General features: G+C 43.3%; 1 long non-coding RNA gene across 1 annotated transcript; it reads right to left on the bottom strand.

Moving 5' to 3' along the window:
- Positions 1-201: 201 nt before the first annotated feature.
- On the bottom strand, positions 202-23,590 carry LOC126533750 (uncharacterized). Its single transcript, XR_011895557.1, has 5 exons — positions 23,511-23,590; positions 21,179-21,385; positions 11,019-11,201; positions 6,375-6,554; positions 202-365 (listed from the first exon to the last, which is right to left on the bottom strand). It is a non-coding gene; the product is annotated as an uncharacterized lncRNA (long non-coding RNA).
- Between the last annotated feature and the right edge of the window lie 3,505 nt (positions 23,591-27,095).

Genomic DNA, 27,095 nt, shown 5'->3' with positions numbered 1-27,095 from the left:
AGGTCGACATTCGGTTTCAGGCTCAGAGATTTACTGTTCACGATGTCGGCGATTGTCAACAAGCCCTATTTAAGCAGCCTCATTTATTTGAAGTGTTTTGCAATGCATTTACCACCAAATATGCATATCGGCGTGTTGGTTGAAACTACAATAATTGAGAGCGAGTGAAAATACCCACACGAATTACAAATCTTTCTGGTGAGTTCATTCGTCACAAATTTATTTTTCGCTCAAAGATATGCGTATGAAATCAATAAAAAAGAAATGTTGCGCCTAAAAGCTGTCTGGGAATATCTCATTACGTGCCACCAGTTGAGGCTGGCTTATTTCCTGAAGTCATGCGTAGTCCGCCTAAGACGTGGGATCTGAAAAAGATGAAACACATATGTAAGCTCATTTTGCCCACCGCAATAATTCTTTCTTTTTCTACAATTACACACCTTTTTATCCTTTCAGACATCCTCATCCACACCACCGCACGACGTCTTGGTAACCAAAGCTTCATGCTACAACGTCGGGGACATTTTGATGCCTCGTATATTATTTAGTATATATGAGCTACCCTAGCTCATCTGAGGCATGCATATATACTTCATCTTACCTACGTACGATGGGCGAAATTTTAAAAAGGAGCGTCAACATTGCTGTCTTTACTGACTTGGATGTATCGTGCGGAGCGAAGCCAGCGGGATGTCGTGCCATGACAATTACAAGACGGCACCTCATGGTTAAAGCTGAATGCTCTCGTTTACGAAGACTTTGTTCCCTGTTTTAGAAACTTGGGCAATTTCGGCCAAAACCAAAAAGCAAACGATTGAAAGCGACGGGAAGGTTTCACGTCGTCCTGAAGCTCCTGAGACAGTGTTACAAGAATTCGCGAGAGTGACTATGGCGCATGTAAACCACCGTAAGACACTCAGCGCAACATGTCCTGCCTAAGCGTCGTTGCCTCAATTCGTGTGCTTGGCGCTGTTTCCCAACCGAATGCGAGATGTTGGCGCGCCACAGCAAGTGGGGCAACTTCCGTAGTGCCACAGTAGCGCAGCTCAGACCCCTTTTAGGCGTCTCACAACGCTGGAGTGATTACGAGGGCGCCACCGACATTGCAGTCACAACTTAATGTTGTACGAGATAAGACCGTAAAAAAACGTGAGATTTTCAACTTTAAAGCGCACTTTCCGTTCCGCACAGAGAATGGTAACGCACCACTCTGTGATACTGCTCACCGCTTCACAGCAGGAAAGGTAGTGTTTGTGCGAACAATGATGACGTGAGTAACGCCGAGCAGAAGGCTGCGCTTGCTACGCTGCAGCAGAGTCACTGCTGCGGAGTAAGTGGGTGCGTTCGTTTGGCTTGCTCATTTTTGTAGGCAAACGGACCGCACGGTTTTCGCGCCTCGAGAGTCCTTCTAACTCTCGACGCCTGAGCCGCCCTTGCACCATAACTGGAGGGACAGCACGGCTCTGGCGATAGTGGTGGCGGCGGAGCCCTTAACGATGCGAACGCGCGTGTAATGACTATGCAAATGCTCACTGTAGATTGTATTGTTTGTGGAGAGGCCGGTGACACAGCGGTAGCTGACATTTCCAATGTCATCAGAATAGATCTCTCACATTCACATGCAATTGCTCTATCAATACTCGTCTTGTACCTTGAGTTAATAAACGTCAAATGTGGGTGGTTTCTGGTTTACTGATTGCGTGTTCGATAACCTGCCTTGTGTTTGGAAAGTTTAGGCTATTAGGGCATTGCAAAATGGCTATTCACCCGATGCAGTGCTTTATTGTCTCTGTAAATTTTGGAATAGTGTTGTTCTACGTTGTGCAAAACAAGGTTACACAAAGGTAAAAGTCGAATTGACACTTTATTTCAGTGAGAAGACATGCGTTCACCCTTACAAGGTGCATGACTTCAACGTCAGATAATACGCTTCAAGTTGTTGAGCATGATGGCACAGCTTCAATCTGCCTGACTGCGTATCATCAGACGCCATCTCTGTGACTTTTGCGAAGTGAAAAAAAGGCGAGCCAAGACCTGACACCGTCTGAATTGGCACAGAGTATTCAGTGCCATCAGGGTGTTATGCCTTCTGTTTCATTTCTCTGATTTTAGGACAATTATTTCAATAGCCTGTACTAGAGACTTGTTTGAAGCAGTAGAAGAATTGCCATTTAATATAACTTTAGTACACGTAATTATGAGGAGTACTTCAAAGAGTGTCATATAAGTGTGAACGTTTTCTATCATTTAGAGTGGTGGCAGTGATATTAAAAATGCAGCAACGCAGATGCAAAGATGGCATGTTTAAGTTTTGGTATTGCGCATGATTTCCCACTTTTAAGCTGTGAGTTTTCTTTTTGTGCAGACAAAAGGTGGTATTTTTTTTTTATTACAACTGGATAAGAAACCAGACTCTTTTTATTATTTCCTGTAGAAGCATGCCGCTTCACCTATTAAGGCATAATTATTATGAGCGTCAAAGTGGAGAAGAGTGTGTATGAAAAGCTTGGGAAGCCGGTTCCGTGGTAGAGGTAGAGAGGGGATGAATCAGCTTAGGAAAACTCAGAAGACAGCTTACAACTAACCTTTGGAATGGTGGCACTGGCTAACACTCCCAGGTTTCGTTCTAATGGATAAACGTAAATACCCCAAAAGTGCATGGGAAAACGGCACCGTGGTAACACAATCGGTAAATGCTCACTCAAACTAGGCCGACCCGACACTGATTTCAGTACGCCGACTATCGGCGACAGCGTTTCTTCATTCATGTCGGCGCCTCTGTCACACTGTACCGGCGCCGACAATCTGCCGACAGTTGGCGGAAAGCTCGGCGTCGGAACAGTGTGACAGAGGCACCGACACTAAAGTAAAAAACGCTCTCGCAGACAGTCGGCAGACCTAAATCGGTGTCGGGCCAGCTTAGTGTGAGCCTTAAGAGAATCGCATATGTAATGCGTCAACGTTGTGTCGTATCTAACCTGCATCCAGTTGTTTCACAGAGAAGCTGTTAGGGCTAACACCTCCCCCCCCCCCCCCCCCCGGGAAATGTCCATGTGTAAACACAAAACTCACCATACGTGCGTCAATCCCCAAGGTAGTTTAATGCCTGGCGGATCCGTCGCAGAAGTGACACATGAATTAAGCACTCCCCGCACGTGGGCCGACCCACGACGAGGGTGCACTTCGCCATAAATGGGCCCAAACACACAGCTTTGCTGGTCATCCTTCTTGATAGAGTATAAGGGCACTGAGCTTTTTTTTTTTTAAAGAGGAGCTCTAAGGCGCCCGCTTCTGCATTGATCGTCGGCGTGCCTCGGCCGCCCTCGACCTCCCTTGGCCCTTGGCCTAACCAAGCGAACGAGTACATTGAAGGATGAGAGCTAACGTTGGGCGCAGACCATGATGAAAAACGTCGATAGCGAAGAGACCACAAGGAGGAAAGCGGAGAAAGGGGCTGCAGTGAAAGCATGAGGTGGAAAGCGGAGGAGGATAGTATGGCGACAGGGTGAGGAGGAAAGCGCAGAGCCTCGCAAGATGGTCTCTACGGCAACGACCGCTGCGAGATGGCGCGAGACTAGCAAGCCGTCGTCTGTTCCCTGATGGTACGTGGCGAGCGCGTCGACCGATACCATATATGGGAACAAAGCGCTGCATGAGCGGAGGTCTTTCTGCGCCGGCTGTTATGAATAGCTTCCTAGCGTCATCCACGCGCTGATTTTTGCGATGTCCCTATTATCCAGGCAGTAGCGCCCCTCTTCGCTCCGTTTGCAACGTGCCGCACAAGATACATTGTCCGCGCCAGCAAATACATCTCGATATAGTAACGCTTACAGAGCTGCGCTTAAATGGAACATTTTTAAGATGAGTGTACTCGCTATCGAAACACCCTTATGCATTCTTACTGTATTTACGATACATGACACAGCCACTTACAGCTTTCAAGCTCGCAAATAGGCGCACGTGTTTCTTTCCTAGCTGTTTGTGTCAAATCATTGGTCGTATATCTATAGTCAAAGTAGGCTACGTATGTCATCCTGCTATTTCTTGTTTATGGCGTCCCAGAAGGTGATGTGGAGGAACGCAGCTTATTGTTCCTTCTTATGTGTTGTCCTGTTTGTGGCTGTTTACCACTTGCTTGCGAAAATTTTATACTTGGTGTTAGTCCATAGATGAGCTTCCAAGGCATCAGCCAACAATGCACCCATCGGTCCTACAGAGCTCTCTAGAAGCGTGTCCCCTCTTGTGCAGCATCGAAATAGGTGTCACATTATGCGCGCTAAATCTCTCGCTGTTTCATGCGGTATCGGTTGCAGTATAGTCATTCGCGGATGCGCGCAAAAAAATCCTTTGGGGACAAGAACATATCATTTATTGCCGAGATGGTGCCCCCTGGACGTGAAGTGCGAAGGCATGACTAGTTCCTTCTCTTTTATATCCTTGATTTGCAAATTTTACCACTGGCATCCCTTAAACACTTTCACATTGATGCTGGCTTACAGATAAGCTCAATATTGTGCCGTCATCCCATCTCACAGCACCTATAGCTAGCAAAGTGACCGTGCGCTCCAGCCGCATGATTCCGCCCGGCTGCAACATCAGTAGTGTGGTTTAGAGGTAAAGCTTGCGACTGTCAAAATGTGGTATCGGAGTTTTAATGCAGGAGGGCCACTGTGCACTTTTAAGTTCTAACAAAGCACTTTACGAAGGCCGCGGTGAACAGTGCTGCAGGTGCGAACATTTAAAGACTAGGGTAGTAAGAGGACAACAGTTGTCACTGCAGAAGAGAAATGTAAAAAAAAAAAAGTTCTGTCAGAACACATGTTGAGGGGAATGGTGCAATTTCAGCCATACAACCTACTATATGAATATGTCAGGTAAGCCCAACAACCTTTTTTTCAGGCTGTAAGAGGTTATAGTTATCGACAAGACCACGCCCCTCAATCTTGCAGATTTCTCTAGGACGCACGCTGCATGTAAAAGCCCAAATCGTTGTGTACAGCTTAGTATAGAAATTTTCACTTAGCTTTATGACAGCCTAATTAAAGCTGCAATTAAGCAAGGATCATTACAAGCATTCCTTTTTAAAACAAGTAAGCTAACCATTTCATCTATTATTTTACTTCGCCTTGACACACACACACACACACACACACATATATATATATATATATATATATATATATATATATATATATATATATATATATATATATATATATATATATATATATATATATATATATATATATCAATTCCACGGATTTGAGAAACCCTTTAGGCGACCAGGTGGGCGTTTATTTTTTTAAAAAAACGTCACAAGTACCACCTGGCAGAAGTGAACTGGGCAATGAACGCACCACTAGCAAATCATCATGAGAAGCCACATGATAATATTGATTGACACTACACTCAACAGCTATCATTCACAGTGAAAAACGTCGGTTTTTTTTATTTCTTTTCCTTTTTTGCTTCACAGGGAGAATTCCGAAATACGCACTTACTGCTAGACCCGTTGCACATGCAACTAATACCACATGCGCATAACAGGAAACACGGAAGTCGACCAGCAACTTCGCCGAGGTCCTTACATGTTGTTTTGAAGGCCGAGTCAGTGGATTTCTAACGTCGACGTTCATTTTCTTTTGCACCCGCCGTGGTTGCTTAGTGGCTATGGTGTTAGGCTGCTGAGCACGAGGTCGCGGGATCGAATCCCGGCCACGGCGGCCGCATTTCGATGGGGGCGAAATGCGAAAACACCCGTGTACTTAGATTTAGATGCACGTTAAAGAACCCCAGGTGATCAAAATTTCCGGAGTCCTCCACTACGGCGTGCCTCATAATCAGAAAGTGGTTTTGGCACGTAAAACCCAATAATTTAAAAAAATTTTCTTTTGTTCACCTATTTTGGCCAGTGTTTGTGTTCCACTTTCTAAAGGAGGTTGGTTTGGGATTCATTCTTGTAGGCAATGTAGTGGGCTGCTTTTTCTTTGTATTTTCTTCATATATGCTTGCAGGGTAAATATTATGCATATGCATCCCTTCCGCGAATGATAGTGCGTAGAACTGTTGACTGCTCTGATGAGTTTTCTACAAACCCCGATTTTCCCCCCATTCTGTTGTTGCATGAACGTTTTGCTTCACTATTACGTTCAAGAATACTGCTGTGCGCACAAGCAGCATAACGCTTCACCTCATGTACACATACAACAAAATAGCTAGAAATCGAAGGACGAGAAGTGTTTCTCGATTCGGACATGAGCGCGTTGCAGCATAAACTCCTCAATCGGAGAAGTAGCAAATTACTTTTTCTATATTTGCGAGGCCAAATTTCGCACAATAGTGAAGGCGTGTAAGTAGAAAACATGCGTACTTACAGCTGCATCGTTTCATGCACTGGGCAAATGTTTTAAAGCTGTTTCTGCCTTTCCCACAGCGTTTGTTTAGATATACAAGGCAGGTGTTTTTCCTTTCATCAAAGTACCAGCGGTTTGCCGAGCCTGTACAAAATGTAGAAATTGGCTGTTCACTGCAGAAAGGTTTTGGTGTCCTCTGGGCTGGAAATAAATGTCACATTACACCGGGAATCAATACATGTATGACATATCAACCATGCAGAGGAATAAAAGTACTGTGTATGACATCTCTATTTGGTTTCCCGTTCACTTTCACTGCACACAGGGTGGTTGCTGCACAAAGCATCAATCCGTCAGCAATACATTGTTGCGTTGAATAGCATGTAAATGCGAAATTGTGTAATGCTATATGGTGCAGGACAATATACAGTGAACAATAAGTCCTGCTCAGAAGTTCAGAATAAGTATATTAAACCCGCACAAACTTCCCACAAAATCCATGCAGTCATTCGTTGAGCGGTTCGACTAATCAACTATTGAATCAATCAATCGAAAATTTATTGCAAACGACAAAATAAATGTTTACAAATATATGTGGCCTGTTCACCTATATGGCTATTTAGCGGTGCAATATTAATAAATTGCATATGTAAGCCACGTTAATAAGCAGTTGTTATTGAATGGATTGTTCACATGCGTGCATAAATATTATAACGCAATAGAACCTTACAATTACAGAGAAAATAGAAATCGCTTAAGAATCGTAAAATAATAGCCACGATAGAAGTTTTTGACCAATAGCACAATGTGAAGCATATAGAAGAATTACAAACTGCACACACACTCGACACTACAAGCCACCCGTGTTGAAAACATTTTAGTGACATGACAGAGATAGGTTAAGAATGACATAGACTTTAGTATCCACATTACTAATTTATTTGATACGTTACCTAATACAAAAGAACAATTCACATTCTAATTTACTCTAACGCGCAAGTTTCAATGGGGTGGAATTATGTGCCAAATTTTAGCTGCATTAAATAGAAAAAAAATATTTCGCCATATACTTTTCACAAGTAGAAAGAATAAATTGCCATTGTTCTTATTATAAAGTTCCAGTGTGCTTTTACAGCGAAGCTTTACTTGGCTAAGGCTCCGAGTATCTTTGTTCGCCGTGAACAAAAACTAAAATTATTAATGGCTCATACTCCCGTAAGCTTTTATACACTTATAAGCAAGCGAAATTCGCATTGGCCCCTAGGTCCGTGAGGCAGAGGCTACAAGCACTCAGCAAAGTGAAGCGAACACCGCTTAAATCATTTCTAATCACGCATACGACACACAGACCAGCACGTCGAAAACTGTCATCCTCAATGGCTCACATCCCCATGAGCAATGGCTCATACCCCTGTAAGCAAGCAAAAAATGCAATGATTCATAGTCTCGTAAGGTTACTGGCTATTCACTTTGCGTGAATTAGCTGCGATGACACTATTGCTGTTGTCGTTGTCGGTGATTGCAATGTGGAAGTTTTTGTACCGAAAAGTAGCGGTTTACGCGTTCCGTGTTGCAGATATATCCCTTGCAATGCCACACTGATCCGGCCCAACCGAAATCCCATCGGCGCACGTGGACCTATTTGACATTATCAAAGAGTGTGATTGCACTTGCGAGTGAAATAGTGACCACCCTATCTAAACAATAAATGAGTGTGCGTACCTTTGTTAAAATTATGTGTCACCTCCATGTGTGCTGAACAGCTTCGCTGGTGAACCACCTACCCAGAGTGGAAATGTTCATGCTTTTTCATCCACTTTCATTGCCATTAATGTGCCATTTCTTTAATCCAATTAGTAAGTATAAGTAACTTCCCCTAATTCCTCCTTGGTGTCTTTGTTTGTTGGCTTGCTATGATATGATTAATAAATATCCGGCCCCTCGATTAACCCACTTTTATTCACAACTGACCATGCAATGTACCGCCATGTTTGCATCTTCAATGTATGGTTGCCTCCCGCCCACTTTCCATTGCTACTACCGCATGCATGCAGGGGCGTAATTCAAGAAATCTGTGTTATTACGTAGCATACTTTCAAAGAAATGTAAACAAATCTGTCTTGGCATCTTCATGATTGTAAGTAAGATTCAAGATATTGCTCCGTGTTTTGCAACGAAAACTAACCTAATGAATTGCCTAATATTTCTTTAATGGTTTGTTTTCTGTTTCCCAACACTACCGAAAATACGGTAACTCCAGCATATAAGAAAACCGCAGTGTTATTATTTTATTCAAAACGTGAACGGTAATTATGATCGCTGGTAAACAATTCAGTGTTTGCACAAATAAGAGGAAATAACTATATAATTCTAAATGCTATGCTATGCCATAAGTGCTATGGTATGGTAGGTGTAATGTGCGTGGAAAGTTTGACGTATCAACGAGAAATCTTGCATAAGCCATCTCACGATGAGGGTCAATGTTGATGCCCTTAGCATTGAAGCAATGTTCTTACTGCACACACTGCGTCATTTACCACCCCCGTCTTGAGTGCGTAGCTGGGTTTGATTGCGGTGAGCACGTTAAAATTTAGAGGATATTTGCAATCTTCGAGAAGCACATACGATGTTGTGCATTGCTAATTACCCAAGTTAACACCAAAGAGGTTCATTTAAGAGTACCACACAGACCTACTGAAAACACGGGGAATGCGGGAGATGGAAATTCATGACGATGAGCAAAACGAAGAAGACAAGTCCACTTGTCGAAACGTTGGCTCCTGCTTTCACCTTGTTCTAGTCACCTTGTTCTAGTTTTCCTCACCCACACCTACTGGGACATACCAAGTGACCCTAGTTGGTGTCAAAAAGATTCACTGAAGAGCTGCACAGATCTGTGGCATGTACTAAATGCTTAATGTCAGCGTCAGAAAGGTCGATCAATGCGCGGCCCACAACCGTTGCCATGTGCTATGTGCCGCATCCCTAGTTGCACGGGCCGGTGTCATAGAGGTTCGTTGAACAGTGGCCCACGGGTACACAGGGGCACATAACAGATTTACTCAAGTTAGCTTTACAGTTGGCCTCGAACCCTGTTCCCTAAGCACAGCAGCCCGGTGCTTTACCCAATGGACTATGAATTACCCGGTGAGCTAGGTAGACGGGAAAAGAGATAGATAGATAGATAGATAGATAGATAGATAGATAGATAGATAGATAGATAGATAGATAGATAGATAGATAGATAGATAGATAGATAGATAGATAGATAGATAGATAGATAGATAGATAGATAGATAGATAGATAGATAGATAGATAGATAGATAGATAGATAGATAGATAGATAGATAGATAGATAGATAGATAGATAGATAGATAGATAGATAGATAGATAGATAGATAGATAGATAGATAGATAGATAGATAGATAGATAGATAGATAGATAGATAGATAGATAGATAGATAGATAGATAGATAGATAGATAGATAGATAGATAGACAGACAGACAGACAGACAGATAGACAGACAGACAGACAGACAGACAGACAGACAGACAGACAGACAGACAGACAGACAGACAGACAGACAGACAGAAAATTATCTCACAGGCAGCGCGTTAAGTACCTAAGTATGCTAATCGCTTTCAAATGTGTTGTACAAGGCTAACTCCATCGGTCTACATGCGGAAATTTACCTTAACACGTGTCGCTTATAAATAATTTCAATTAATATCAGCTAAAATAAATATAACGTTGATTACAGTGTCATTAGAATTTTAAGGGGTTCAAAGCACTTTTCCTTACGTATAAAGCCTCTTTCACATCAACGTGGGTCACCGCGTATAAGGTCTCCCGAATATGTGCCCGAAAGGGAAACTTGTGTATAGACACCTTGGGTCATTGTGTATGTGAAACTAGGCAAGTGCCATTGGGTTTGTGGATGAATTGACAAGTTCGGCGACTGCATATTTGCAACTGGTCATGTGCCCCCTAGGCATGTGACCTAGTATACAATTAGAGTCATTCCATATGTGCAACTGGGCTTTTGACACTAGGTATGCCAACATCCTTGGCCAACCCTTTACAACGGGCATGACTCACTGGATCGAGGCCCGTATAATGAAGCAGAACAAGACCCAACTAGTAAAGTCGACTGCAGGTGATTGCAAAGGAGGCTCTACGGGAGTGAAAAAGACAGCATCAAAACATTCGAGTGGGAAAAACGAAATGAAGTGAAAAGAATGTGACAAAAGCATGCATTCAGGTAGGGACGTTGAGCTAAATAGAAGTGAAGATGGCGATAACAGGAAATTGAAGAAGTAGTCTACACAGAAGTGAAGAAGATCGCAATATGGTGTGTGACGACATTCTTTGAATGCAAATTGCAATAACGTCAACATTCGTCGTGATTGGGTACTGCCTAAATATTTAAATAACATTGCTACGCATCATTTTTTTTAATAATTTTGCTGGAAATGTTACCCGTTGCATTTGTTTGACATGTCACAAACGGATGATCTGTGAAGCCCTTCTAGACTGAAAAAGAGGAAACTCTTGCACAAATAATTGGTCAAAAGTCAGCGATACAAAATTAGATGACGTATCTAGGGTGTTCACAGTGATACATAATCTGGCGCATCAATTTCGCTGCAGTAGTACTCACGTAGGCAGACAGACTGGCACTTCATTTCTGACAAGAAATAGTTGTGTCGTTTCGAGCAAGTAGTATAGCTGAACAGTTTGCAATGTTCGCTTAACCGGTCGAAATACCAGGCATGAGATACTAGTGAGCACATTCCAGCGGTTGGTTGTTTCAGGCATACGGATTCCGCTCGTCCAGTGGGAGCTGAAAAATGTTTAGATCTTCATTAGTATCAACAATGTGTCGATTGAGAACCGTACATTTGCTCCAAGTTGAAAAGTGATAAATTAAGAGCCCAAGTTGAAAAGTGATAAATTAAGGTATTAAAATACAGCGAAGCTGCATTTTTCAATACCTATATTAAGTTCTATACGGTGGTTATGTTGTATTCGTTGAATAAAGGCTCAAACACATAACTTCGCTGTTTCTTTCGTCTTTTTTATATATTTCTTGTATTTTTTGTTTCTTTAATACTTTTTGCCTTCCTGCATTTTTTTATTTTCCACATATGCACTGATGTTTCCACGTCAGACTAGCTTTTGGGCAAGAGGTTCACTTTCGTTTCTTTTTTTCTTTATTTCATTCATATTTTGTACCTTCTCTTACTTTATTCATATAAACTGACGTTTCGACACGCATCGTCACGTACTAGCGAGCCCACAGGGGGCATGTGCCATTAAACCTTCACCCTTTCTGCACAATCACCAGGATAGGCCCACATGATTTCTTTTTGTCAACATCTGGGGCACGTCTTTTTTTCCAGATCCTAGCCATAAATAGTTTCGGTGTAAAAAAAAAGTAAATTTTAATAGTGCACTTCCAAAATAGAGAGTTCTTGATTGACAATTATTTTCGTGACTCGCGAGAATGAAGTGATGGTACACGCCAATGTCGGTATTCTTCTGAGCTTTACTCCACGGATACATGGATGAAATAATGGATTAGTGGAGCGTTTTCTTTGAAACGGTGTGCTGAATTAGTGCCATCATGCTTTCTTATTTTGCATAATGTGGCCCGTACGCGCCATGGTTTCATAATGGCTGTGGCGTTTCGCTGCTAAGCACGAGGTCGCGGCATCAAATTATTGCCATGGCGGCTGCATTTGGATGGGGCAAAATGCAAAAATTTCGCTGCGGCTTAGCTCAACTACCCCGGATGTGCAGCGCGAAAGCTTGGCTTAGCCTAGGTTTCACTTGGATAACCTTTGATTTAGCTGCAATATTTAGACATGAATAACTCATTGTTCATTATTTATTTATTAATAGTGTTTAATGCTGCAAGGGCTACAACGGTAGAGAGCGTCAGTAACGATATAATTAGTGCGGTAGAATGTTATAAACACGACTGCGGGTATAATTGGTCGCGAGGCCTGGGATGTGCTGCGGTAGCTGTAAAGCCTAAAAAATAGAAAACACTAGTCTTGCATTTCTTGAGGGATTTCAAAACGATCATGTAGGATTTGGGGTAGCGTAGGGAAGATGAGTTGAAGAGCGGTAAGATGTATTCTTCAGAAAGTTCGCATCATTAAGATGACGTAACAGCCGGTTGAGGGGGAACATTCGCTCAGACGACAGGAAAAACCCAAGGTGCATGAGTAAGTTGTTGCGGTGAAGTTCAGGAAAGTGTTATTTTTTTCCCGAAGCTGCCATGCCGGGGCATTGTATAAGAACATATATGACTGCGAGTTGACTTCCACATCTGATGCAGAACGGTGGAGCTATACTGGTTAGCAAGTATGAGTGTCTTGCATGTGTGCGTCCTATCCTCAGTCTCGGCATGATTACTTCCTCCTGTCTATGCCGGTGTACCAGTGTCCGTGTAATGTAAGGTTGGATGATGTGAAGTTTGGTATTACTTTCTTTACCCCAAGCTCCTTGCCATGCGCGACGAAGCATTCCTCGAACAATAGGTTTCATGTCTTCATATGTCACAGAACTTGCATATATATGGGCCCTTAGAGCTGCTAAAACCGCATTTACGCCTGCCTGTTCATTACCAGCTATATTAGTATGGCCAGGTATCTAGGAAATTATAATATGAGACCCTCTTTTGCAGGATAAGGATAAGCTGCTGAAGAGAGTGTTTATCACTGGATTCTTTCTCTGTTTTTCTAGATTTATAGACCAGATCACACTTAAGGCATCTGTGTACTTTCCGATTGATATATTTGTTTTATTGTTACTTCTCTAAATGCGAGAAGTATAGCATGAGCTTCAGCAGTGAAGATATTTGTGTGCTTGTTTTACTTAAATGGGCTACGAAGCCTGGACCTATTGCAGCACATGATGCTGTTTGAGCTGTTTTTGAGACATCAGTGTAAATTTCTTGGTACTTGTACTTGTTCTGTAGTGATAAGACGTGATGCCGTAAAGCTTCTTGAGGTATATGCTTTTTGTTTGTTTATGAGAATGATAAATTACAATCGGTGGGAACAGATTCCCATAGTGCTGCTAACTCGTTAGTGTTGAGCGGGTGAGCGTCCGATAGCAATGTGTTGTTTTCTTGGCATAGCGACAGAGCTTTCAGTACAAATAGCCTCGCTAACGTTGCCCGCGCTGCAAAGAGGGCTTTCGTTTCAGTGCTCTTAATCATTTTGTAACACGGGTGTCCTTGGTTGGAGATAATATTAAGTGTGTACATAAAACAACAATACTTATGTCGTCGGTATAGATTCCACTGATTAGCTTCTGCGTGCAAACTTGCAACAGGGCTAGTACGAAATGCACCTATTGCTACTCACATACCAAGGCTGTGTACGGGATCCACAATTATTAAGGCAGAAGGTGTAGGTGATTGGTAAACTTTGTTCCCTTAATCAATGCACGTTCTAATCAGACTGTTATAGAGTGAGAGCAAGCATTTCTTCTCAGTTCCCCACAACTCGTACGAAAGAATATTAAGGTTATTCATCATTTTTAAACATTTGAATGTTATTATTTTTATATGTTGCACAAATAAGCGCTTAACATCCAATATAACACCAAGAAATGTCTGCTCCTTTTCTTTACTAAGCCCATATCCGTTCATCGTAATGTTTGGTTCAGGTTGTATACCTATTTTCCGTGAAAATAACACGCATGTCATCTTTTCTTCAATAAAGAAAAAGCCATTCTTGTCAGCCCATTTAGAAAGCCTGTTCATTCCCAGCTTAATCTGCCTCTCGCATATGGAGGGGTTGCATGATCTAAAACTTAGTTGTATATCATCTACATAGATTGAGTAAGATATTAAGAGTGGGAGCGTTTTTTATAGTTTGTTCATTTTAACTAAGAATCATGTGCAGCTGAGGACTTTTCCTCGTGGTAAACCGTTTTCCTGCACGAACGCTCTTGACGTTGCAGTTCCCACCCTTTCTCTATACTTTTGTTCGGACAGGTAGCTTCTTATTATGTTAAACATGTTGCCTGACACGCCATACGACGCGTGGTCTTGCAATATGCTATACCTCCAGGTTGTCCCGTATGCTTTTTCAAGATAAAAAATATTGATAGATAGTATTGGTTATGAACAAATGCGTTTCGTATATAATTCTCAAGTAGGACAAGGCTATCTGCTATGCGCGTTCCCACTCTAGAACCGGCTTGGCAGCGATCCAGAATTCCAATGTATTCCAAAAAGTACATTGATCAGCGGTTTGTCATTTTCCCAAACACATTACATATGCAGCTTATTAAAGCGATAGGTCTGTAGCTGTGTACACAGGAAGGGTCTTATCCGTGCTTTAATATTGGTACTACTATAGCTACCTTCCTGAAGGACGGGAGTGGTCCACCGGAAAAAAATGTATTGAACAGGTACAAGCGGCATTCAAGTGTTTCTTGAGGTTGGTAGGTAGGTAGAGTCCACTATAAGCATTAAAATCATGAAACTCAATATACTGCTCAGAAAGATGGTCTACACTACAAGTTTTTCAAACTCAGTAATGTCGAGCCGCTTGTCTGGTGGAATGTACAAAGAGTACACTGCAATAAGCCTATTAGGCAAGATAGCTTGTACGGCTACTGCTTCAAAAGGCCCCATAAGTTTGAGATTTTGGTATGCAACAGTCTTTGATATAATAATATCCACATCACCTGATGCAGCAGGTCCATCATCTCGGTCTTTCCGAAAAATCCCTAACTAATTTAGAAAGTTCGAGTCACGAGATTTTAAGTACGTCTCCTGAACACCGAAGATAACAGAACGCAGATAACAGTTGTTTGACGTCATCTAGGTTCTGCAAAAGTCGTCTGGCATTCCATTCTATTATCTGGTCAACCATTATGAGTAAGGTGTTTTTGGGAATGTTCTATCTAGAGTAATAGTGTTACTTTGGTTTTGGTGCAGTCATTCGAGGTATTTCTTTATGGCCCTCAAGCAAGATGCGCTTGTCTTTTGGTGCCACTGGCACCAACGTACATGTGTCAACCTCCATCACCTTTTCATAGGGGGGTCGAGGCGCGGTCGCGGAGCTCGCGAAGACGTGTCTCCGACACCGGTTTTCGCGCAGAACTGCAGCCCTGCGAGAACAAGGTGTGCGGGTCTTTGTGCTGCCCCTGTGGGGTCAGGAAGAGTCCTTCGTGATTCACTGAGTGTGACCCGGGCGGACTCATTAGGCCGTTATGACAAAGCCCCCTTCCTCATCACAGCGGCAAAAATTTGGTGGCGAGGGAATGTAAGTCACCTTCTCGCTTCAGAGAATGTGATCTTTTCGTTAATCTTAAGAGCAATAACTTCTTCCTTTCTTCCAGATTAGGCATGACTGTGAAATGGCTGGATGATCCTCCTCAGAGTTACAGTGTGATTGAGCATTACAATTCTCAGATGGATTATCATTATAACTGCACTTGGCGCATGTTAGCTTTCCTTTGCATGTTTGAAAGCTGTGCCCGAACCTCTGGCATTCGAAACAACGTCTAGGACTGGGGATATATGGTATCACAGGGATTTTCACGTAACTGAGTCTGGTAGTGGGATGGAGCCGCCTGTTGGGATTACATATTTTGTGGGAATTTCAGTGTCACTGTCGCTCTCGTGGCATCATGACATAACCCCTGGCGGCGAAAGCGCCGACCCCGCGGCTGCTATATGGCGGCCGCATGGTAAGGCTTGATACGACCGACGTGGACGACATCAGATGGCCTAGAGTCCGGATGAGCGTCGGCTGGAGCAATTTCATATGTGACATCACTGAGTTGTCGGACGAAGCGGTAAGGACCAGAGTACCGGGTGAGCAGTTCTTTCGATAGGCCCACGTGCAGTCAAGGAGTACAAAGGAGCATGAGGTCGCCTCAGGTGTTATCGTTCTTTTTTACCAAGAAAACAGAAGAAGCCCACGGGCTCGACGATGGTTCAGTAATGCCCTTAGTAGGCGTCTCATCAACCTTCTGTTGTATCACTCGGCGTTCAGTGTGTGGATTTGAAACTGGACAAGGGAGATTTGACCCAAACGCGGAACGTCGATGTCGAAAATGTTGGAATAGGATGCGACAAGATGATGGAGATTGTCGTTTTGTGTCATAATGACATGACGCTGAGTGTGACGACAACATGAGAACGAGATGGCCACGAGTACATGACGACGATTAGGCGCCGACGGCGAATATGACGCAGCTGTAAAGACGACGATGGCATTACCATGAAGTCATGGCGACGAGGGTATGACAATGGATCCCTGATAGCGATTTGTGACGACAACGCAATGACGGAGATGGCATCACAACGGCGGCATATTTGCAAGTGAATCCCGACAGCATGATTACTGTAGAATGACGAACAAGGAATGACCTCGATGGATCGATGGAGGCAGTAAGACGACGATGATATGACAAGTGTGACTGCGTTACTGAAGTGATAAAATGGTAAAACGAACGCGTGACGACGATGGCACGAATACAATGGCGTGGCAAATATTCTAAATATTCCGGTAGGTTCCATTTCACGATTACAGTCGGCAATATTGCGCGTAGCAGTAAATCACTATTGCGACACAATGTATAGCCACCGTCGACGCCACTTGCACGTGAGGCTTGCACTGAAGCACGACAATTTTTTCGCGGTTTCCTAAAAAAACATTCGGCGCCATCGAGAAGTGCCACCTAGAAGCCCGCGCATGTCCTCGGAAATGCGTCATCCACCCTCAAACGCGTCGCGCTGATGTATCGACACGCTGGGTCATCTAACTGCGCTGCCGAGAAGAACGCGCGTGGACTCCAAGATGAGGGAAGGTTGGCGCGCCTGGGCCTGCGAACACTGACAAAAATTGCCGCGCTTGCACCACACTTAGTGAAGCAAACACATGGATGCAAGTTACCGAGAAGTTAGTGAAAAAGCAGCTCATACCCACTGCATTCACGCCGCAGCTTGCTAAAGCGTTGACATGAAAGGCGTTCATTGAAGTGCGGCACAAGGCCAGTCTACTTGTGGCGCAGCCTCCTAAAACGACGGGTTGCTGTCCAACGCTCCGTCATCGGAAACATCTCAGGGATCTTTTTCGTCATTGTCTAACAGCGCACACGTTGTGCTACGTACGATGTGACCTAAGCTGACATCAAAGAGGTTCATTTACGCCCTGAACATTGCAAGTGGAAAATACCGAATGCTCTTAGTCGGTGCCAAAGAACTTTACTGGACAGCCCTACATTCCCCAGTTCCGCATCTACACTGACCTACGTTGGCGTCAAGGGCTTGTGTATTAGCGGCACATATGTACACATTTCCGACTACTCAGCCACACAAGTTGTTCCGACTGTTGGTTTAAAGCTCTGTTCCTTCAGCAGAGCAGCATGATGCGCTAGCTATTCGACCATGGATTACACAGTAACGCAGGTAGGTGGGAAAACGGTTAAACACAAACAAGGTTACTTAGAAACATAGAGAGACAGCCCCGAATATAAACTAAAGTTGGAGACAAGGTGGCATTTGCCGAAACTATATTGTTCGCTGTGCTATGACAGTGACTCCCGAAATTGTCCCGGTTCTCGTCCACCTTTCGACGCTCCCTTTACGAAGCTGCCCTCCAGGCATGTTTAATCGGTAGGCATGGTCACGTTTGCTTAAAGAGAAAAATTTTCCAACATTATAGAAATGGAGTAAGTGCAGTGGCTATTCAGAAAGGTGAAGTAGAAATCATCCCAAAGGTGGTTTAAGTTTTTGTACTAAGACTTCATTTTGCTTGTAATACAAATTCTCTGTTGCGTCTAAGTGTATTTTTGCCTCGAATCAAAGCAAATCTCCCATGGCGCTTTGTTAGTCAAAATGACCGGGCCCTATTCCAATCTGTTCGATCACAGGCAGGGAATTTGGAAACATACCCGACGACTGCATGGCAAAGACCGTTACCATCCTCAAATCTGGTAATAAGAACTGGCCTATAAAACATCAGCCAGTCTCCTCAACCAGCGTGCTTTGCGAGCTCCCGGAACTGGTAATACACTCTCATGTCTTGACTGTTCTCCATTGAAATGATTTATTTCCTTCCTACAAGCATGGCTTTTGCAGTGGTTTCTCTCGCGAGGCGGAGCATGCCATCTCCAGGCACGACCTTCATGCTTATCTGAACTTTACATCTCAGACGGATGTCGTTTTTCTTGACATCGCTAAAGCTTTCATTAGGATGCCGCACTAACGCCTAATATAAAATTCTCCTTCTTTTGGTTATACCCTACCTTGCCAGCTTGGGTAAATGAGTTTTTGACTAATGGTTCCCAGCTAGTAATATTATTATCAATTTCTGTTCACCAATTTCAGGATTTCCTGGTGTACGTAAAGGTCCAGTCTTCAACTCCCTCTTATTCTTAGCGTATAATAAGGACCTGCCTCAGAATTTATCGGCTAATATTCTCGTGTTGGCTGACACTTTGTTATTTACAGGACTACATTTAACTTGGCAGAAAGAACCGCCTGTAATGAAGTCCTCGACCGTATCCAGAAATGGTGTCGTGCTTGATTCGTGACCTTCAGCCGTACTAAATGCAAAGCTGTGTCCTCGAGTCACCCCTGCTACCCATTTTGTTTTCCTTACAGCATCGTTAACGCACAGCTTGAATAGGTATCTACCTTCTAATATTGTGCCATTACCTTACCTAACGATCTGTCATTGAGCTAAATTAGGCTAACATCCTCTCAGCAAATATGAAATTGTTGGGCTTTCTTAGCGTCATCTGCGCCACGGACTGCTATACCTAAAAATTATTTTTTATGTACCATTAGTGGGATAAACTAGAATCATCATCATCATCATCATCATCAGCCTGGTTACGACCACTGCAGGGCAAAGGCCTCTCCCATACTTCTCCAACTACCCCGGTCATGTACTAATTGTGGCCATGTTGTCCCTGCAAACTTCTCAATCTCATCCGCCCACCTAACTTTCTGCCGCCCTCTGCTATGCCTTCCTTCCCTTGGAATCCATTCCGTAACTCCTAATGACCATCGGTTATCTTCCCTCCTCATTACGTGTCCTGCCCATGCCCATTTCTCTTTCTTGATTTCAAATAAGATATCATTAACTCGAGTTTGTTGCCTCACCCAATCTGCTCTTTTCTTATCCCTTAACGTTACACCTATCATTCTTCTTTCCAAAGCTCGTTGCGTCGTCCTCAATTTAAGTAGAACCCTTTTCGTAAGCCTCCAGGTTTCTGCCCCGTACGTGAGTACTGGTAAGACACTAGAATACAAGCCCCCAAGAATGAAATCTACCAAAAGCTGGTCTCACTAACAATCTTGAATCAGTGGAAAAACACGCTGCAAGCTTCATAAAATTTTAATGTTCATATAACCTCAGTGCTTCAGTGCTATATTGCAATGCGATTTATTTCCTTAGTCGTCTCGCAGCCTTGCGCTTTGTTGGCAACCTTGGTCTTTTCCAATAGGTATTTCATTATACACCTAATGATGAGCCTTACATAGCGCCTGCAGTTTACATATCTCACCGCCCTTGCAATTTCATTGTTAAGTATTATGTCTGTTTTGTTGTTCGCGCGCGTTAAGGATAAAAGAACACTGAGTTATATTTACCTTCGTGTCTGAGTTATCTATGTTAATATTACTATTGTGTATTATGTCTGCTGCTTTTGTGTGCTTGCGTGCTGCATTTTATATCCTAAGTTCGCTATGGACCCGGGACTAGCCAATGGCTATGGGTCCAGTAATGCTTTCATATTTTTGTAAAATATGTTGTAAATAAAGAATGAATGACTGAATGAATGAATGAATTCACTTTAAGTTATTTCTCCACGTCCACGCGCTACAACATCATCGGCTTCTTATCTTAGCGCAACCAAATAGTACAACGGCCGTTCAACAACATCGATTCAATCCCGTGCTTTTCAAGCCTTCACAGCCAATCTAACAAATCATCTGTGATATGAAAACACGTGAAAACAAATAAAAAATGGCAGGATGCTATACCTTCGCTTTTAAAAGTGGAACCTTGATAGCATTAAAAAATCCCTGGATCCTCCTGATGCTTACCGGCACCTGCAGCTTATGTAACTGTAATGTTTACCGGGAAATGCTCGCGGTGAACGCTATGCACAAAGGTGGGCTTTCTGGTCAAAACTCGGCCTCTTGCATGGGCCGTGAAACGGCGGAGGCAAGCGCCATCTGGATGTGTCAGAAGAATGTAGGCGGGCCGCTCCGCTGACTCAGATATTTACGCGCCGGCGTGCGCAAATGGCGGACGCCATCTCCAGTCTGTGCATTGTAGAAACGCTGGAAAAGGGGTTTGTTTGAGTTTTCGCGTAACAGAATCATGCTTTCTCGTATATTCAGATTACAATCCGAGCTATCACGTCTGTATGTTGCGTGTAAGTGGTAGATTACGATTTTTCTGCGTATTTTCCCTTGACGAATTCAATTAGTTGAATTCCTTGCGTCACATGAACGGCCTGGGTATGTGGTTCGAAAATGTTTTTGCAGAAACAATGTCCGACGCTGGACGCTGGACGCCGACGCGTGACGGCAGATTATCTGCGAAACGGGCTCTTTAACGCTGTCGCGTTAAAATCAAGCCAAGTGCAAAAGACAGGAAACATGTTGATTATATTACTAATGCAGCTGAGATCACTGGAAACAGCGAACTAACTGAAAAAAAGCATTTCTGCAAGGTAAGATGCTTTTCTCGCGTGATTGCATGAAACTTGCGAGAATTGGCGATAAAGCGCTGGCGAGGTGAAGCATGCATTATACCGCATACTCACGTTGGCATATTTGCTGGCACTTGGCGATTGTGTGGAAGCGGTTGCTGCTAGAGCTGCACGAACCTGTGCTGAGCATTTTGCAAGATTTATGAGCAAGGTCGTAATACCAGAGGTCCCCCACTGGCTTACAGTCGTTGCCGCCGTACGGTGACATGTGACATATCAGTGGCACTGTGGCGTTCTTGACTTGCGGCTTTCTGAAAAATGCTGAAAGTTGCGCCATACGAAATGGGCCCGCGGTGACTGGGCGAATAAATTGTCATTCCTAAAGTAATGTTTTATAATGGCAAACTACTAGTTCATACTGAGCAACTCGTCAAAATGTCGTCGGATAGACGAATATTTGGTACAAGGTTCAGAATTAGTTTGCTTGGCAAAGTCAAAGAAAACAGTTTTGTTACAAAAGCAACAGTTCCACGAGATTGATCGGCTGTATCATAAACGCACTCTGCAAAAGAGGGTCGGGTTTAACTTTCCTAAAAGGCACAGTCGCTTACGAGGGCCACTCACTGTGAGGGAGCCCTCGGGTATAATTTTGATCTCAGGAATATCTTCTACGTGCTCCCAAGGCATGTTATGTCACGTATTAGGTCACATTATGGTACATCGGAGACAACCTGCTCCTAGATTTCTAAAGTGTCTAAAAAGTTTTGTACATGGATGCGAAAGCATAGACTAGAGAAACGGTCGACGAAACGTTACGTGAAAATTGGTGCGGTGTGGCCTGTGCGCTTGTAGGCAACCTCCACACAAACAAACAAACAAACACAAAAAGATGCCCGATGTGTTTAAGGAGCCTGTTGGGCTGAGCCAATTGGGAGAATGCGAGAATAAAGGTGGCCGCGCTGAGGGAAACTTCGGGAAATTTATAAATTAATGACGTCATGCACCGTGCTCGCTACATGGACGGGAAGTATAAAAAACCAGGATTATTTTTAATGAATCATGCTGTGAGGTAACTTTCTTACACCGCCAAGCTGTGGTCAGCCTAGAAGTGTTAATATTCTTATGTTTCACATAACAATATTTGTTTCCAGATTTGATGCTCGCTAGAAACGTGTTTGTAGCGCAATAATTGAAGCAAAATTATGCAGGCTGAACACGTGCGATCAATATAACAACACTATAAAAAGACAATATTTAAATGTTACCGTCTTGGGCAGGGGGAGGGGGCCTGGTTGAGCTTTTTATTCGATAGTGGAATGCAAATTTGGTGCTATGAAAAAATTTTACTTAGCACTGAATTGCACTGCAATAATGCAGCTATAATCATCATCTAATGGTGCGCCATTTTCTGAACGCGGTTGGTTGGTTTTCCGCACCTAAATAGGCTGTGTCGGTTCTTGTATTATGAGCAGAAAACTTGCACAAACACACAGACACGCGCACACACACACACACACACACACACACACACACACACACACACACACACACACACACACACACACACACACACACACACACACACACACACATATATATATATATATATAGATATATATATGGTTTGTTGTTTCCCGGCGCATGAATATATTAAAATGCAGAACCTTTTTGCAAATGCATAAATTTCTATATTCACACCTCCGTACAAAGAAAGAACGATAATATTTTACACTTGGCGCTATTTTGCCTCCCTTCTTTACGTCCCTCTATTTTGCACTCTCTCGAAGATACTGGCATTAACTCGCCCAATTACATATCGGCACTGGGAAGCAGCAGTGGTCGTCAAAAAAAATAAACTTCTTACACTAGAACTACTTGTCAAAGCAGCTCCAAGCCAAACGTTATATTCAGCATAGTAAGATACAAGGGGCTGTTGCAACTGCAAAGACTCTCACTGGTAAGAGCTTTGTGGCTTTGTCACCTGGCCTGTTGTGTAATGATGAAAAAACAACGTTTTGTACAAGGATTCAGACTTGCAATGTTCCTTAAACTCCCTTCCTCTGGCATCTGACATGCTTAACATGCCTGACAACACTGATTAAACTGCAGCAATCCTGCATACTACACTGGTTCTTGAAAGCACCTTTTGAAAGAAACTTAACTTTTTTTTTTTACACGAGCGAGTAGATAGCAATAACTTCAGCGGTATTTTTAGCCTGAACAACAGGTTAAGTTATAGACGAACACATGACAGAAGGTCAATAAACATATAAGGAAATGGTTGTCCTCTCTCTGCCAATTTCCTGCAATACCTGCCGGAGAAGACGCGTGAAGATAGAAGAAACATTGCTGAATAAATTACCAACAAATCGTTTAAAGCTTTAGATACAAGGAACAATGCTTTGCGCGTAAATATACAGTTTGTCTAGGACAACGTATAACTAACCTTGTACAACTATCATTCGGAAGAAAAGCATAAATGTCGTTAGGCATTTCATACCCGCACACCGTTTAGTAGAAAGCTCCACCGTGTAACTGCCTTGGGCTGGAGGTATAGGACAACATACAGCTTTTCATGCACAATAACTCTTTCATATATCAACCCCGTAGCGTTCTTGACGTGTGCGACGAAGTCCTGTGCGAGTTTTTTTCGTGCGAATATAGCGGCAAGCGTGACTTGTAGTATTGTTATAATTTCACATACTTCGGTGAGCAGCTGCTCTTTCGCGTTTAAAGAGGCAAGAAAAGTAGGTTCTCCGGCTCCTATTGCCAAAGGGATGCTTCTTACCATCCAGACGGGAGGTAGGTAAATACATCTTCTGGTGTTTTCATAAAAAGGCAATCCTACGTAATATTCGACGTGCTTTACGCCTCGTGTGATATAGGAGCTGTGTGTCCTGAAAAAAGGTTATTGTAAATGATTATTATCTATGTCATTGGTTTAAGCAGTAAACGCAAAACGCTATAAAGGAACGAGAGAGCACGAAAAGACACTTTTTCCTCGGTCGTCGTTTCTTAATATGTCGTTCCGCGTCTTCTACGCTGTAACAAATTACGTACCCGATATACCCGCCAGAAGCCGTCATGGCTGGGCGGAAATGCGGTATATGAGAGAGATGTTTTACTGTGGTCAAACTAAGAGCACGAATCCACCAACAGCATATTCTAGGAGAATTTATACGCAGTGATGTTGTCCTCACAGTGATCACTACTACCGGTAAAGACGCGGTATTTTGAGGACTCTGTTACAAGCCCCATGCTTTCATGTGAAGGCAGCTAAACGTGCCCTTTCTCGTTCTCATTCCCGAGTTGTATATCTGCATCCAGGAGCGATCATTCCATTCCTTTCATCTTGTGCTTTCTTTTTTCGTTTTCGCAGGTGCTTGCTGGCGAAGGCGTCGATCTATTCATTTGACGATATTGTTGGAGAGGCTTAATAATATACATATATAAGCAAGCTTGTGCCAACTATTGAAAAAAAGGAACGATGTTTCGACTGCGCGAGTTTAATCAAGTAAATGCTGCTACGAGACTTTAAGGGAACTGCGTCAATAATGGAAATAGACTAGACAAACAAGAGCGTTAGTACATTCTAATTCGGTTGCTGAAGCGATTCACTAGAAGTCATGTATTATCTGCCAACAAGCTTCATTTAAAGGATTCCTTCAGTGATGTTAACTTCCCACTGAAACCGCTAATTTCTTTACTCTAACCACATATAATTATTCCCAACCGATTACCTATCCGACAATAAAGCATCGTCTAATACGCTAAAAGTTTACTAGAGAAAGTGCGCAGTCTAACCTGAAATATCCAACACAAGTATCTCTAAGAATAGTCACTGTGCTAGTAATTTTGGGGAGAGGTAAGGGGGGCGGGTTCTCGAAACAAAGAGCTGAAAGCATTAAAAGAAGCACCTTTTCATAGGCACTTGCGTGCCCGACACATGTGCCACCCTATTGGCTTCGAGTGAATATATTGTGTGGTGCAGATATCGCATGTAAAGACGTAAGCGAAGCTAAGTGCTCAGAGACGGTAACCAAGACAGTCATCTTGAATGTGTGATTTTTCGCTCAAGCATCTTCGCCCTTAAGGCTGTCAAACAACGGCCAAACATTCGGTGATTTTTTAGAAGTTTCCATTCGCTCCCGAGCAATAAATCCTAACAATCAGCTCGAACAGCGTTTTCATAGACAAGATAACTTCTTAAATGTAAAAGGCAGGACCGATATCATCAATCTTCTGTTTAAGCGCAGCGTAAATAATTCGTTAGAACCATTTTTGTTGTCTACAGTGGAGCAATGTTTAAACGACTAGTAAAATCCAGGTTTGTTTTGCTCCCCTTCGAGGGTGTCCGAGACCGCCAGAGACAGTCTACACGAGCGAGAGTACACCTGCTAAGGCCAACGGCGATAAGGTTGCTTGGGGCTTGGGAAGGGTGGAAGCAGGCAGAGATGAAGCTTAAAGACACTCTTCGTTTACAACTTTCTACTAGGAATAGAAATACTAGGCGGAACTGGAACACGTAAGGCGACCGTATATCGACAGAGTCGATGGTGCATAGCGCGTCGAGTTGGGTCCAGACGCTCGGTCGGGGCAACGGGGCCACGTTCTCTATCCCTTGGTACCCCCCCGCCCCCCCAGACATTTACATCCCAATCGCCAGCGAGTGCCTTTGAGTATGGTCCACCGGCACGACAGTCAGCAATTCTCTGCGAGAACTGTTTTGTGTGTGGTCCCCCGGCTATTCGAGAATTCGGCCTCGTGTAACCCCCTTTCTTTTACATCAGTCTAAGGTGTTCGCTCCTCGCGCTCAAAACGTCAGACAAAAAAATGCAACAAGGGAGAGTGCCACAAACGAATAGCAATCATACCGACGGCGACAAGCACAATGGGAACAATAAAGAACTAATAAACCGGCAGTATCTGCAAACTAAAGCGGCAGTGTGACTGACCTATGCCGTGTCGCCCCGTCTCCCGGTCGTAACTGGGTACATATTTTTATAAAAACTGATAGGTTAATAACAGCGGGTCGTACGTCAACGAAACCTACCAATCCGGTACTTTAGGCTGGCATACACTTGCCGAGTAAACTCTTTCCCAGCAAAGAGTTTCCACAATGGTCACAGTGATAAAAAAATAAAGAGAGTACAGCTGCGTGTTGGTCACGTCCATGTGAACCAGAAGCCTGTGATCGATTTGTCAGTACGACTAAAGGTTCCAATAATTTGGTCATGTTACTCGGCACGCGAGCACTTATTGGAGGGCCAAGTGTAACCCGGTGACGTTGCCCTAACTTTCTGTGGTGGGGCGTACGTTGGAACTACGATAAGGAATGTTCAAAAAAAGCATAAATGAATGGAAATGGCTAGAAAAAAAAAACGTTGAGAATTTGCTCGGAAATATCAATATCGCTAGTTGCCTCTTTCGGTCGTTACTTCCAATAGATTTCTAAAACAATTGCTGACAAGCACTATTTTCTGATAGAACCCTCTGCCCTACCAGACCACGTTAGCAGTGCGGTCACCCTGCCAAGGTAAAATGTGACCGCTCAGGAAAGGCACTTGTACTAGGTTCGAGCAGCCACCTAAGGTTCGTTTTTCTTCAGCTGCAAAGGCTTCTCCTTTTGAAACCTGTATGAGTTTCCTTTGTACCTACGGGCTACAATCCAGGGTGTATGGGATCTCCAGAGACTTTTCTGTCTCGCGCTGTCTTCCGCATAATTCATTTGCAAAGAGACCGAGATTTTGAGTTACTTTGCTTAGACAATAACGTATTACTGTTTTCGCTGATGGACTGGCTAGTTTGTTGATGAGATGAAGACAGGTGCTTGCAGTAGTGTTTGTGTACAAGTGGAAAGGGGTATTACTGGCATCCCCTCCACAGACTAGCCATAAAAGAACATCGTTTTCCGTCTTCCTCATCATCTTTCCAAATTTTACGGCTTCAAAGTTACAAGTGATTAATTCATTATTCTGCTATGTTAAAGTAAGCTAAAAAGGTAAAATATGCAAAGGTCTGCTCATAAAAG

This window comes from Dermacentor andersoni, chromosome 7 (assembly GCF_023375885.2).
Source record: "Dermacentor andersoni chromosome 7, qqDerAnde1_hic_scaffold, whole genome shotgun sequence".
NCBI lineage: Eukaryota > Metazoa > Arthropoda > Arachnida > Ixodida > Ixodidae > Dermacentor > Dermacentor andersoni.
Note: the sequence above shows the minus strand (reverse complement) of the source record. Positions and strands in the feature narration are given on the sequence as shown.